Source organism: Pelophylax lessonae (genome assembly GCF_965119305.1).
Source record: "Pelophylax lessonae genome assembly, chromosome: 11".
NCBI classification, from domain to species: Eukaryota; Metazoa; Chordata; class Amphibia; order Anura; family Ranidae; genus Pelophylax; species Pelophylax lessonae.
In genome coordinates this window covers 183,529,220-183,543,221 of record NC_138778.1, presented here as the reverse complement: position 1 = coordinate 183,543,221, position 14,002 = coordinate 183,529,220, and the positions used below count along the sequence as shown (strand labels likewise).

General features: G+C 41.5%; 1 long non-coding RNA gene across 1 annotated transcript in view; it reads right to left on the bottom strand.

Moving 5' to 3' along the window:
• The window catches only part of LOC309566442, a 476,925-nt gene that overhangs the window by 80,854 nt on the left and 382,069 nt on the right, over positions 1-14,002 (bottom strand). The gene's annotated exons all lie outside the window — the stretch shown is intronic.

The window sequence follows — 14,002 nt, the reverse complement described above, 5'->3', positions numbered from 1 at the left end:
TCCCATGGATACCAATGAGTGGGTAAAATTCCTCCAAGTGACACCAACAATGGGGCTCAATTCCTCCCACTGATACCAATGATTTGGTAAAATTCCTCCAACTGACACCAACAATGGGGCACAATTCCTCCCACGAATACCAATGCTTGGGTAGCATTCCTCCAACTGACACCAACGATGGAGCACAACTCCTCCCATTGATGCCACGGATAGGATACGATTCCTCCCACTGACCCCAACAATAGGGCACTATACTTCTCAATAACACCAATGATGGGGTACAATTTCTTCTACTAATACCAACAAAGAGTTCAACTCCCTCAATGATACCAATGATGGGGCATTATTCCTCCTCCCACTTACAGGAGTAAGTCATTTTTTACTCCAACTTACCACCAAGCCTGGGCACTTTCTACTTCCACTGGCCACAGTCTGTTCCACCTACAGTCTACAAGACTAAGAACTTGCCCTTTGATTAGAAAGTCTGATGATTAGAGCAGCAACATGCCCCCTCATTGTCTATACAATGTTTGCACATAATTATGTTAAAAGTATACTTGCCACATAAACAAGGGCATGGATGCCATTTTGTGGGCAGGAATAAAATTAGGTCTATAAATACCCTAAGAACTAGCAAACTAACAGACAAATGGCTGCAAACTATCGCTGGCATCCTGGATAATTCAAACTGTACTTTCTTTTCCTTCTGTAGCAAGCCCTAACAAATACATGTGCTTATTAATAAGGTAATTCAATGTGCACATTACTAGGTAACATGTAATAAACCATTGCAGCTAATCAGAGTTTAATTTACTGAAGTTTAACACTGACTAGTTGCTTTGGGGTACTGCACTTTGAACAACCTTCGTAAATGAGCCCAATAGGGCCTTAAAACAAGCAAAATGCTGGGCCCATACCTTCTACCTCATGTGTACAGCAATTAGGAACAGTTAAACATACAAATCTATATATATTTAAGTTATTTAAATCTGCAGTATACCCACTGCATGAAGACACTTCCTGCCTGCTTAGAGATATGTATATAGGTATTCGTAAAGCAATATATTTATATTTTTGCCACTGTGTACATAGAAGACACTGCACTTCAAATGTGTTTATATACTGCTCGGATATAAAAATATTTTTTTTGTAAAAACCGTTTGTGTGTTTTATTTGGTTGTTGTAGTATGAAGTATTATGTTGTGATGTGTATTACCTTGTTGCTTGATCCCATAAAAAACATCCATTGACAACCCGCCATCGGAAGTCTATGTAGTTTACGTAGTACGATAGTAGTTTACGATATACATAAACCGACAAACTAAATAGATGCCATATTCGCACAACATTGTCTACATCAGGGGTGTCAAACTCAATTTAATCAAGGGCCGCATCAGCAATAGGATTGTCCTCAAAAGGGCCGGTTGTATCCGTAAGACTAGATGTCCAGAGCATCCTCTACCCTTACATAAGACGTCAAGAGCCTCTCCACCATCAGAAGTTGAGTGCACCCCCCCTTACCTTGTGCTGCTGCCAGGAAAAAGCTAGAGGCATTGCTGGAAAGCAGAAAGTACAAGGTCTGGAGGAGGGCTAGAGCTTTTCTACAGCTGCAGGAGAGGTATGAGGGCCACATGAAATGGCCTGGAGGGCGGGATTCGGCCTTGTGTTTAAAACACATGGTCTCAACCAGGGTGCTGTGGAGCCCTAGGGTTCTTCTGGTGGTTGCAAACCTATGGGAGCATATCACTGGCCAGTGGCCACCAATCTATGGAGGCACTTCAATGACCACCAATATAAAGGGATACATCTTAACTTACCATCAACATAAGGGGGTGCTTCTCCACTGTCCACCAATGTCTGAGCTCAATTTTTATCTTCATCTGCATTTCTTTTCTGGCCATTGTTGTAATTAAATGTAACTTCATTAATATTACTAAAAATAATTTTGCCATATAAAGCATTACTTGGGGGTTGATTTACTAAAACAAAAACGAAGAAAAACCTGGAAGCTGATTGGTATATATGCAGAGCTGCACCAGATTTTGCACTGTCCAGTTTTAGTAAATCAACCCCCATGGTGTCAAAGTATGCTACCTTCCTGATTCTTTTATTTTTTCTTAATTCTCAGCTTACTGTTCACGCTAATGTGCCATGAGCTGTTGATACAGTAATTACTAGCAGGGGTTCCCGCAGACCTGAAGTTATTTAAAAGGTTCCTCTATGTTAAAAAGGTTGAGAAAGGCTGATCTAAACCAATAAAAGTCTAGTCAGTCCTAGCCCTGGTTCACACAAGTGCGGTTTTAAAGTCGTGCTACTTCAGCACAACTTCAAAGCAGTGCGATTTCATGTGCAGCTTGCTAATATCTGTAAGACTTAATTTAAAGAGGAAGTAAACCCTCCTCTACAACTTGTACCTATAGGTAAGCCTATGATAAGGCTTACCTATAGGTACTGTAAATATCTCCTAAACATGTACCGTTTAGGAGATATTTACCTTACATGCCGCCAGTGACGTCACTGGCGCATGCGCTCTGAAGGAACGGCCGATCGTGCTGTTCCTTCAGAGTCCCATGCCGTGACTGTTGGCTCTCGCGCGCGTGCGTGGGAGTGACGTCACCGCTGCTCCGGCCAATCAGATGGCCGGATGCCGCGATCCCGGAAGACGGGCGACTGGACATGTCGCCCGTCATAGAGGTGAGTGAGCGGCACGGCGGGGGCTCGTTCTAAGGTAAGTATTGCATAATGAGCTAGCATCGCATACTAGCTCATTATGTCTTTCTCTTGCAGGGTGTAAAAAAAAAAAAAAAAAACGAGTTTACAACCTCTTTAACAGATGATATCAATGCACGTCGCACTGAAATAGTGCAGGACATTTTTTCAAAGTCACTGCAACTTGAGTCGCAGCAATTTGAACAGTTCCATTGGTGCAAATGAAGTGCGACATGTGATGCAACGTTGAGCTGTCAAGTCGCATGACAAGTCGCACTAGCGTGAACCAGGACTTATTCAAATAAGCCATAATGGTGGTTCGCAAGTCATTCAAACTGTGATTTCAATTCTTACTATCTGGCACAAGTTAGCAAGGATAACAATATAAAAAAAAGAACAAACATACAAAGGTGAATTACCCACTGCTATGCACTTGTCATAGATAAACAACTAGAGAGCCTCTTATGTTGCTGGCACATGAACCATTAAGCCATTTCTAACTTTCTAGATGAAGCTGCAGAGAATATACATGTACTGCTAGAACGACACCATGCCATTTCCATTCGTTATTCATTCATTGGCACTTTTATGGTAGCAGGCACACCAACTTCCAGTTGGATTCACACCATGTGTGTTCTCGCATGTACATTAACATACATCATATTGTGCATAAACATGTTGCGGTAAGGCATTTTACAATTTACGCACAGATTTCATTTAGGATGTGAAGAATATATGAATTTACAGTAATCCCCCGCTACATCGCGGTTCAGTTTTTGCGGTCCCGGTAATTCGCGTTTTTTTTTGTAATGTTATTTTACTATATAAATCATTAAAAATGAAAGATTTTTGTGTTTTTCATAGCTCTTGCTCTGTCTCTAAGTATCTTTTATGTGTTTAAATGAGTTTCTATTGTTTTAAAAGTGTGTTTAAAGACCTTAAAATGCTTTTACACGTACAGTGACAGTAAAAAAAACATGCCTACAATGCATTTTTATAGGGTTTTTCTATTTCGCGGAATTTCACTTTTCGCGGCTGGGTCCGGAACGTAACCCCCGCAATGGAGGGGGGTTTACTGTACTATGTTTTATGTTAAAGTAAAGATAAAAGTGCATCATCACTGTCTTATGTGAAGCAATATTTAGCTACAATAAAGTTATGCTGAAATGGTTTAATAAAGAAACAAAACAAAAAACACACACATTCTACAATAACAAAAAAGAAAAGTAAAACAAATTAAAAATATTACTCTACTCTGGTCTTGCGCAGACTGCTATTTGTTCTCTATTGAGGTTTGAAGGTTGTTATCTGGTGTGGAGGGTAAGGGGTAGAAATGGGTCTACATCCACCCAGTGCCAATAAAAGTAAAGTAGTCAGTGTTAAAGTGTGTGTCCAGCCAAAGCTTCTTTTTATTTTGGATGGAGCTGGGGAAGGGTTAGAACCCGATTAGGTTTTCTCTGCTATCTAGAGCTTGGTTTGAGAGATTTCCCCTCACTTCCTGTCACAGTGACAATGTTTTATCAGACAGGAAGTAAGGGAAAATTTCCACCATCAAGACAGACATTTTTTTTTTTTTTTAGTATAATATAGGTAATGCTACCCCCCCCCCCCCCCCCATATCTCCCCTATAATCCTGTCTGATAAAACTGTTGTCACTGTTACAGGAAGCTAGAAGAATTTCTCTAATGATGCCTCAGACAACAGTAAAAGCCTGCCAATAGTTGAAATCCTTCCCCATTCTATCACAATGCTAAAAATAAAAAAAATAATCTGTAGCTACACATACTGTATGTTGCAACACATTTATCCACCAATATGCACCAGTAGTGGCTACACACCTACACACAGGGCACTCACACTCAGGTTATTCAACTAGCAGTTTAGTAACTGCCCCAATCTAATGCCTTCCTGTACCACCCTTTACAAAGTAGAACTATGACCAGCTTTAAAGCTGGTCACACCTAGATCAAAATTCGGCAGGTTCAGCAGGAAACAAATGAATTTTGATCCATGTATGCTTGTTCCGATTCAAGAGGAGATGATACATTGATCAACTCCTCCCAAACGGGACGATCTGTATTTCTTTTTTTTATTTTGCTCAATCAGCGTTTGGAGCTAATCGGCTGCAGCACTAATCAGTGTATTCTGGTAGCATGGCCAGAATACAATAGTACAGCATGGGAATTCCCCCAAATAAATCTCGAGTGTGTAGATGTGGTTATCACCTCAGTTTAGCCTGCTTCCCTTAAGCCCCGTACACACAATCAGAATATTCGAAGAGATAGTACGATAATCTGATCGTTAGTACAGAGCTTTGGTTCGAAATTTTCTGAAAGGACAAACACGAAAATTAATTTTGAACAATTCTAGATTGTACGATTTTCGTTTAATCAGTACAGTTTTTGTCCGAAAATACAATACAAATACACTGCATCACTTCCGAAAATGTATTTGGCCATACGAGAATTTTTGTACTTAAGCAACCTATTAATTTTCAATAAAAAAAAATACAAATGGTTGATCATTTCTCCACGAATCTCATTGTATGTATGAGGCTTTAAGCAGGCCGATTGAAAAAAAAAAAATAGATACCTCCATCCACGCCCTACAGCACAGATAGACTAATCATCCATGGACCTATGGCAGGCCGGTGTTCTGTCAGAATAGCGAATCCGTCAACTGCGCATGCGTTCCACCTCTACCAGGTTTGCTAATCTGACAGAACACCTGCAGTCAGAAGAAGACGGCTGCGGACATCTTACTACACCCAGCTATGTCTTGAATTTCAGAGTAATTTTAGCAATAAAGTGAGCATATATAAATAAATATAGTATGTTGACATCTGTGATGCGGTTTTGATGTTACATTTTGAAAGAAGCTGGACGCCAGCAGTAGGAAGGTGGCAGAGGCCATGTTGGTGCACCACGCACTCCTTTAGGCTTTCAGAATTAAAACATCCAAACAGCAGCTCAGATGCCAATATACGATATTTATTTATATACGCTCACTTTTTTGCTAAAACTACTCTGAAATTAAAGACGTAGCTGGGTGTAGTAAGATGTCCACTGCCTTCTTCTGATTGCAGGTGTTCTGTCAGATTAGCAAACCTGGTAGCGGTGAAATGCATGCGCAGCTCATGAAACGTCACTTCTGTTGCATTATCTGACGGGTTCTCTAATCTGATAGAACACAGGCAGCCAAAATACCTGAACAACAGCTGTATCTGATGGATGGTGATCTGTTTGGGGGAAGGAGGGTTGGTGGTTCTGGACAATCCCTCCTGTAGAGGCCAGAGGCCTCCTGACCAACATCGAATACTGGAACTACTTCACAACAGCAGCAGTGAGAAACACTGCTTGGGTAAGAACGCAAAGGTCATATACATTATTTTACCAATTAAATGCAAGCAACCGGTAGCAATTAAGAACGTATCTGACATTAAGTAGGATAATAATAAAAAATACAATTACATTACAACACATTTCATTTAAATTGTGACATTTTTATTTTGTGAAAATATCTTGGAGCTGTCTACCCAACAGCACATCCGAAGGTTACATGTCTAATCCACTTGTGGTGGCTTGAAAGAAGATGGAAACGCCCCACTTTTACGCCTGTCATACACTAGTAATGCATACTTATGTTATCAGTCACCAGACAGATACCCAACTATGAAATTGCTTAGTATCATGCACTGCAACATGAAAAAAAAAGGTCTCAGCATTTTTATTTTTTTTAATTTCTGCAAAAAAAGGGATAATTTTTGGTTTTATTGTTTCTAGAACAGTGTTTTACACCTGTGATACATTGGTTTATTCTGGGTGGTATACTTGGTATCTAAAAAGAGATAGGTCAACCAGATCCTTCCAATACCAGTCTGGTAACTATACCAGTAGTGAACAGCAGAGCTTCCACAATTTAGTTAGTTGGATAAGTGGATAGGTAGCGCTGGACCCTAGGGTTGTCCTATTGTTACTGCTGTCCAAAAGTATTAAAATGGTGTTGGTAAAAGTTGCCTGGTTACTAGGCAGGCAGCTCTACACCCCAGACAATTCCTACAGTCTCCGTTTGCAGTGCAAAACAGCAGATCTAAGTTGAAGCACCACAAGATTATTTGTGCAGATACACCCTTATTCTAGGTTAGAGTAAAGCCTCATACACACGCAACGATTATCGGCCGACCGATCGTCCGACTTTTGTCCAAGTTGTGTTTTGTTGGTTGGAATGTGCATAGACTGCACACAAATTTTCTCGACAAACAAAAATCTGCTTCAGAAGTGATGTCATGTGCTCATCAGATTTTTCCCTGTCGAAATCTGTACTGACTGCACGAAAATCGGCCGTTGTGTTGACGGCCAACAAAAAATTTATAGCCTGCACACCAGATTTTTTTCGGCCGAAAAGTCGGAGTCGGTTGTCGGAAGCATCATCCTAACAAGCCGAAAATCGACAGATCGGACGTTGGCCGAAAATTCCCTGCCAATTTTCGACGCGTGTGTACGGGGCTTTAGATAGAAGAATAAACAGAGAATGTCAACATGTTTCAGTGATCCAAAAAATATCCCCTTCATCAGTGCTTGAAATGGGAAATGGTGTATATGAACTGAAAACGGAACGGTTAATGATATTTTTACTAGCGTAATAACACACAGGTTTTATTAGCAGCTGGTTTGATAGCAGGTACAATGGCTTCACATAATTACTCATGATGACCTGTTCCAGATAATGACAAAGGTGGACCATGCCTGTGCAATGTGTATCAGCGAGTGCAACTGCATGAGACAGCCTGACAATGCAAGTGCAAAACTGGAAGAAAGTTGTCACCCTCGCTCTAACATGAAGTGCCTAGACAAGGATCTTCATGGCCAGGATCACCAGATGTTATTTTAATCAAAGAAGCAGATTAAAAAGTTTTGATTTTGCTTACCGTGCTAATGCTTATGTGAGATTTTAGCGACCTGCTCTATATCTCCCTAAATAATACATTTTACCACTGTTAATAAATATTCCTTCTGTTGTGCATAGAACTGTGACTGTTGCTAGCTTTTAATCATTGCGTGACTTTCCGAAAGAAAACCAACATTGGAAGCCACTGTCGTGCAGTTCAGAACAGACTGTCATTTAGATTAAAGTACAACATGTTTATTATACTTCTGCAAATGTATTCATATGTTTAGGAGTGTTTACGAATATGGGTGCATGAATGGCATGTGACCATGTCTCTGTAAGGGTGGTGTGTGAACATGTACAGCACATGTGGTGTACATCCTGCGGCATTGGTAGGAGTGCAGGTGCTGCGGTACAGACAGGCTGACAGATCAGTCTGGGAGGGCGAGTGCCCCCTGAGAGGAGACATCGAGATGACAGGAGACTGCGTGAATTTCAACAAAGTCTATTGAAATACTGGAGGAGAAAGAGCTACTTTCAGACTCATATGAAATGTGAATTTTAATCACTGATGTGCTTTTTTTTACATCTTAAATTGGGAAGTTATTGGCATTGATCAGGCATCTAGAGCTGTTTAAGCCCCGTACACACCATAAGAAATTCGGTCTGGAAATTTCGTCCGACGACCAATCTGCCGATTTTCGGCTTGTTAGTATGATGCTTCCGACAACCGACTCCGACTTTTCGGCCGAAAAAATTCTGGTGTGCAGGCTATAAAATTTTTGTCCTCCGTCAACATACGTCCGATTTTCGTCTCATTAGTACAGATTTCGACAGGGAAAAATCTTATGAGCAAGACTAGGCATGCTCAGAGATGAAAGAACACATAGAAAGCAATCCAACACATGACATCACTTCTAAAATAGAATTCTGTTGTACGGGAAAATTCGTGTGCAGTCTAGAGCACATTCCAACCAACAGACACCACTCTGGACAAAAGACGGACGACCGGTCGGCGGAAATTAGTTGCGTGTGTACGAGGCTTTAGTCTACATTTTTAAGACTAGTCATGGGAAGTCTGAGAGTGACAAGTGTTCTTTCAATCACAGAAACCAATCAAAATGCATCTTTTTCTTCGTAAACTAAGGCTTGACTGGTTGCTAGGGGTTATTGCGTTTCATCTTTGCATAGCCTTATTAAATAATCAAGCATACAGTATGCAGAGAAGTAGAATGCAGACATAACAAAGCAATAGAGGTAGAGTTATAAAGAGAAGTAATAAATTGAAGAAGGAAGAGAAAGGAGAGGGAGGATATGCAAAGAAATTGGGACCTACATGAAAGGAAGTTAGACAAGAAAGGTGCGGAGGTGATAGAAAGGAGCAAAAACAAAAAGTAAAAAACTAAAACTATAGCAAAAGGAGACAAGGAAAAGTGAAGAGATGGTGACCATCAACAGGTATACAGATGTGTGTGGAGATCACCTCTAGTGCTATTCAGACATTCTTCTGAAAGAACCTTTAGGAACCCCCACTCAGATTGTGGTCTGACCCAATAACGCTTTTGAGCCTACCGAGCAGCTTCCATTGTCAGGGGTAAACAAGGTCTGTCAGCTCTGATTCACGTGCTGCTTCACTCATTCCTGTCTCTGGGAAAGGAATGTGCTGTGGAAAATTCCAAGAGCCTCATCAAAATTCCTGCTGGATTATTAATGTCACCGCTACAGGGAGGAGATGTGGTCAAGATGTCCCATGTGAAAGTCCTCAGCTGGATATTTTCTATTAAGGAAACCCCAATATTTTGGGGGTTCATTTAAATTTGATTGTATATTGGGTAAAATTATCCTCTTTGGGTCGCCTCTTCCATGAAATTACATTTTGCACAGAAGGTTCAACTGCTTTTGGGCCCTTGTGATCTGAGGTCCCAATCCTAACTACTACTGCCTTTGATTTTACAGATATATGCTCAGAATACTTTACCAACCTAAATTATATATTAAGTCAACATAGGGAATAGTCAAAAGTTTTGTCTTCTGTGTATTATTTGAGGGATTTTCCGACAACACAAGAGGAATTAAAAGGAAATCTCCTGAGTGAGGTAAATCCTCTCTTAACTGTCTCCAGAACAAATGTTCCTACTGGAAGATTTCTCCTCTATTCCTGTTTTAGTGAAAATTCAAAATTTTAATTTCTTGGTTTTAGCTACACTTTGAGTACGCTTTTTTTTTTTAAACATTAGGAGAAGGAATTTACCAAGACTGGAATCTAAAGCAACTATGCAGGGCAACCATCCATCTTCAAAGCTTAACGGCACAAGCTAAAGCTAGAAGCAGATTCCTCACTCATGTACTGCTTCTGCAGATTCTGCCTGCTCCAGTTTTAGTAAATCCACCCCCCCCCCCCCCATATGTGTAGATTAGCTGTTTAACTGGAATATCTGACTTCTTAAAGCGGAGTTCCGGGCCATCCGCTTCCTATTTGTCCCCTGAAAAAGAAATGGATAGTTACGATTTTTTTTTTTACTTACCTTGTTATTGTAGAAAAATATACTCACCTTTCTTCCACTTCCTCCCTCAGCGGCCGCGCCGTCACTTCCGGGTTTGCAATGATTCCTGGGAGCTGAACGTCATCGCTCCCAGGAATCAATGCGCCGGCACCGGCCCTGCTCGTCACTTCCGGTGCGACGCCGCATTCCCTGCTAAACAGCATCTGGGCATGCCCAGAAGCTGTGGAGGAATGCGGCGCCGCACCGGAAGTGAAGAGCGGGGCCGGTGCAGGCGCATTCTGGGAGAAGAGGGCATTCTGTGAGAAGAGGATACGGAAGAGGACGCAGAAGAGGATCGCGCTGGCTTCAGCTGCCCACATCCGAGATGGCAGCGCTGGAGAAGAAATTTTAAAAGGTAAGTATTTCTTCTTTCAGGTAAGTGCGACCCGGGACAGTACAGAGGCTATCCATTGTGGAATGTACTAGCCCTGACTGTCCCGGGGGTATTTTTATTGAAAAAAATTTTTTGTGGCCGGAACTCCGCTTTAAGAAATAAGTGGCTTCCCAATAACAAAATTTTGGTTGAGACCAAAGTCAGCTCCAGATTATGTTTTTCACTCGGAACTTATGATCTTTATTTATGTCTCCGTCTCGTCCCATCAGTTGTATTATACCATATAATCTCTGTTTATGACTCCTCCAGGCGAGTTTTTCAGGATATCCTTTATGGATGATCGAGACTAGAAAAATAAGGTGAAAGTACTTCCCATCAGACCTGGGAGGGGTTTGATATGAAAAAGGAAATCATTTCTGGTCTAGCATTACCTACTAAGATGAGTAGCCTGAAAATTAGATGTTCACTAAACTACTTAAGACCAATAGTTTGCCATCAGAGATCTACATGAAGAAAACATAAAAGCGTATCAGCAATGTGATGACATCATATTATTGTACCAATGTTTTATCCAGATCCCCCATAAGTTTCTGAGCATTGGGAGGCATAGTTTTCCCTGTTGTTGGGAGACACTGCATATGTGTAAAGTAAGGAATTTTTGAGTGACACTGCGTGTGGTTCCTTAAAACCCATCAAGGAGTATCAGCTGGCCACAAGTACCCCATGTACTAAGCCTTTAGCACAATGCCAGCCTCTGAATATCTAGTTTGTCACCATTTGCAAGTTTTCCCCAGTTTAGCAAAAGAGATTTTAAAATTTGGTTTAAAAAATCATGCATTCACCAACACTGAATAGTTAAATCCTCTGCAACAGCTCCTTTCATCCAGGTACATGTCTCTTACAGTACATGTTGGGGGATGGTCAGCTATTGATGACCGTCATCATACATTCCTAGATGGTATTTTCGCAATGGCTCCAGTTCCAACCAGAACTGGCTAGGCGTTAAACACGTACCATTTCCTACAACACAGCTTTAAATCTGCTGCGCTGTTTTCTATTTCTGAACCCAACAACTTCTGTCCATCTATTAGGTATGGTGTTTAAGTACAAATCTACTTGAGTTCCTCCATCTGATCTTGCTGATGCTCTTAGTATTAAACCTAGTACCTCAGAATGTAAAGAATATGTAATCCTCCTTCATACCTTCCATATTTCAGCACTCACCAAGCCTGAGTACTGTCACAGCAGGGGACAACATTCTAAGCTTACTGGAATTTTTAACAATCAGAAAGCTAAAACTTACTTATGACCATCAGATCACTCTGATGGTGGATCGAAGACAATGTAGGCATGGCTACCGGTAATACAGACCGGCAGTTCAGTAAATCTTACCTACCGAGTTTAGGTATACTTTTCATTAAAAACACAGCCAAGAAAAGAATAGTAAGCCGCAAAATAAATAAATAAAAAAATATATATATACATAATGTGAAGATAAATATATTTGAAAAAAAAAAAAAATGTTCCCCATCAAGGACATCCAGATACATTTTTTGAAATTTATGTCATGGGGTCTCCTTTCCCTGTCTGGTCCATCCTAACATTACATCAATTCCTCTAAGACAAAATTTGAAAGGTCTACAGCTGGCCATGCACTGATTTTTTTGTTCAGCCCAAAGCCTCCATCCATGTTATACAGTGCCAAAGGCCAAATCTGCAGTGTCGACAGCTGTCAGAAAACCCAAACAGCAGCCACATCAGATTGGATGCAGCCAGTGCTCTACCGGCAATTTGTAAATCGAAGGATGTCGGACAGTAGGGTGCCGACAGGGCCATCCATAAAGCAAATTTTGGCCAGTTTCATCAGGAACCATCCAAAATTCACTCAGTGTAAGCAACCTCTGGCCAGGAATTCCTGTGGATCAGATTTCATCAGATCTTCACAATAGTAGTCTTTTTTTTTGTGAAGTCTATTCCATTATTGCCATTTGTCGAGGCCATTCATGGGACTGTGCATTTTTAGATTTACACTTTAAGACTGTTTCAAAAGTAGGTTGTACGTTATCCAGAGATAAGTCTATAATCCTTCCACTTTATAAAACTCTGGTCCGACCGCATCTGGAGTATTCTATCCAGTTCTGGTCGCCAGTCCTCAGGAGGGATGTGTTGGAGGTGGAGAGAGTCCAGAGAAGGGCAACTAAACTAATTAGGGGATTGGAGGACCTTAACCACTTTACCCCCAGCCCTATTTCGGACACTTTTTGTTCACAAGTTAAAACCAGTATTTTTTCCTAGAAAACTACTTAGAACCCCCAAACATTATATATATTTTTTTAGCAAAGACTCTGGAGAATAAAATGTCGGTCATTGCAAAATTTTATGTCACGCGGTATTTGCGCAGCGGTCTTTAAAACGCCATTTTTTTGGAAAAAATTTGAAAAATCACATTTCACTAATTTTAAAAAATACTAAACAGTAAAGTTAGCCCATTTTTTTTGTATATTGTGAAAGAACATGTCACGCCGAGTAAATAGATACCAAACATGTTACGGTTTAAAATTGCGCCCCCCCGTGGGATGGCGACAAACTACGGTCAATAGAGATCTCAATCTGCGGCGCTTTAAATTTATTTAACGGTTACCAGTTTAGAGGTAGAGTGTAGCTCTTTTTTTGAAATTATTGCCCACGCTCTGGCAATCGCGGCGATACCTCACATGTGTGGTTTGAACAGCGATTTCATTTGCGGCTCGACTTGCGTATACGTTTTTTTTTGTGCGCGAACATGAACATCCCTTGATGGGACACCAATATGTAGTGACAGGTACACTTTATGGAGGGATCGAGGGTCTAAAAGACCCTAGACCCCTCCACTACACTTCCCTGTATGCAAAACGCCAAAAACGGCATTTTTGCATACAGCCGTTTTTTAAATCTGCCGACTTTTGCGGCACAGTAACCCGGATGTGACGTCATGGACGCCGCCTCCGGGTTATGTCATCGGAGACCCGATCGATGCCATTTCCGGCATTCATCGGGACTCCATCCAGCCGGCGGACGTGCCGGCTGGGTGCTCGGGGCTCCCGGTGGGACGGGAGCCCCGAGCAAAGCCGCGGAAGGCGGTGGGAGGGGGGGGGGACATCCCCTCCCGCCCCCCGGGTAACGATCGAGCGGCTCCCGAGCCGCATCGATCATTACCGACGGAAAGCCGACCGCCGGCTTCAAACAACGGTACCGGGATGATGCCTCTAGCTAGAGGCATCATCCCGGTATAACCACTCAAAGTCAGCCGACGTAGATCTACGTGGCTGGTCGTTAAGTGGTTAATTATGAAGAGCGTCTGCAATTGCTTGATTTATTCTCCCTGGAGAAGAGACGCCTGAGGGGGGACATGATAGCAATTTTTAAATATCTCAATGGGGATCTCAGCTTAGAAAAAAAAACTGTTCAGTCGAAGGAATTGCATGAGGACTCGAGGGCATACAATGCGATTAGAGGAGAATCGTTTTAACCTCAGGCAACGTGGGGGGTT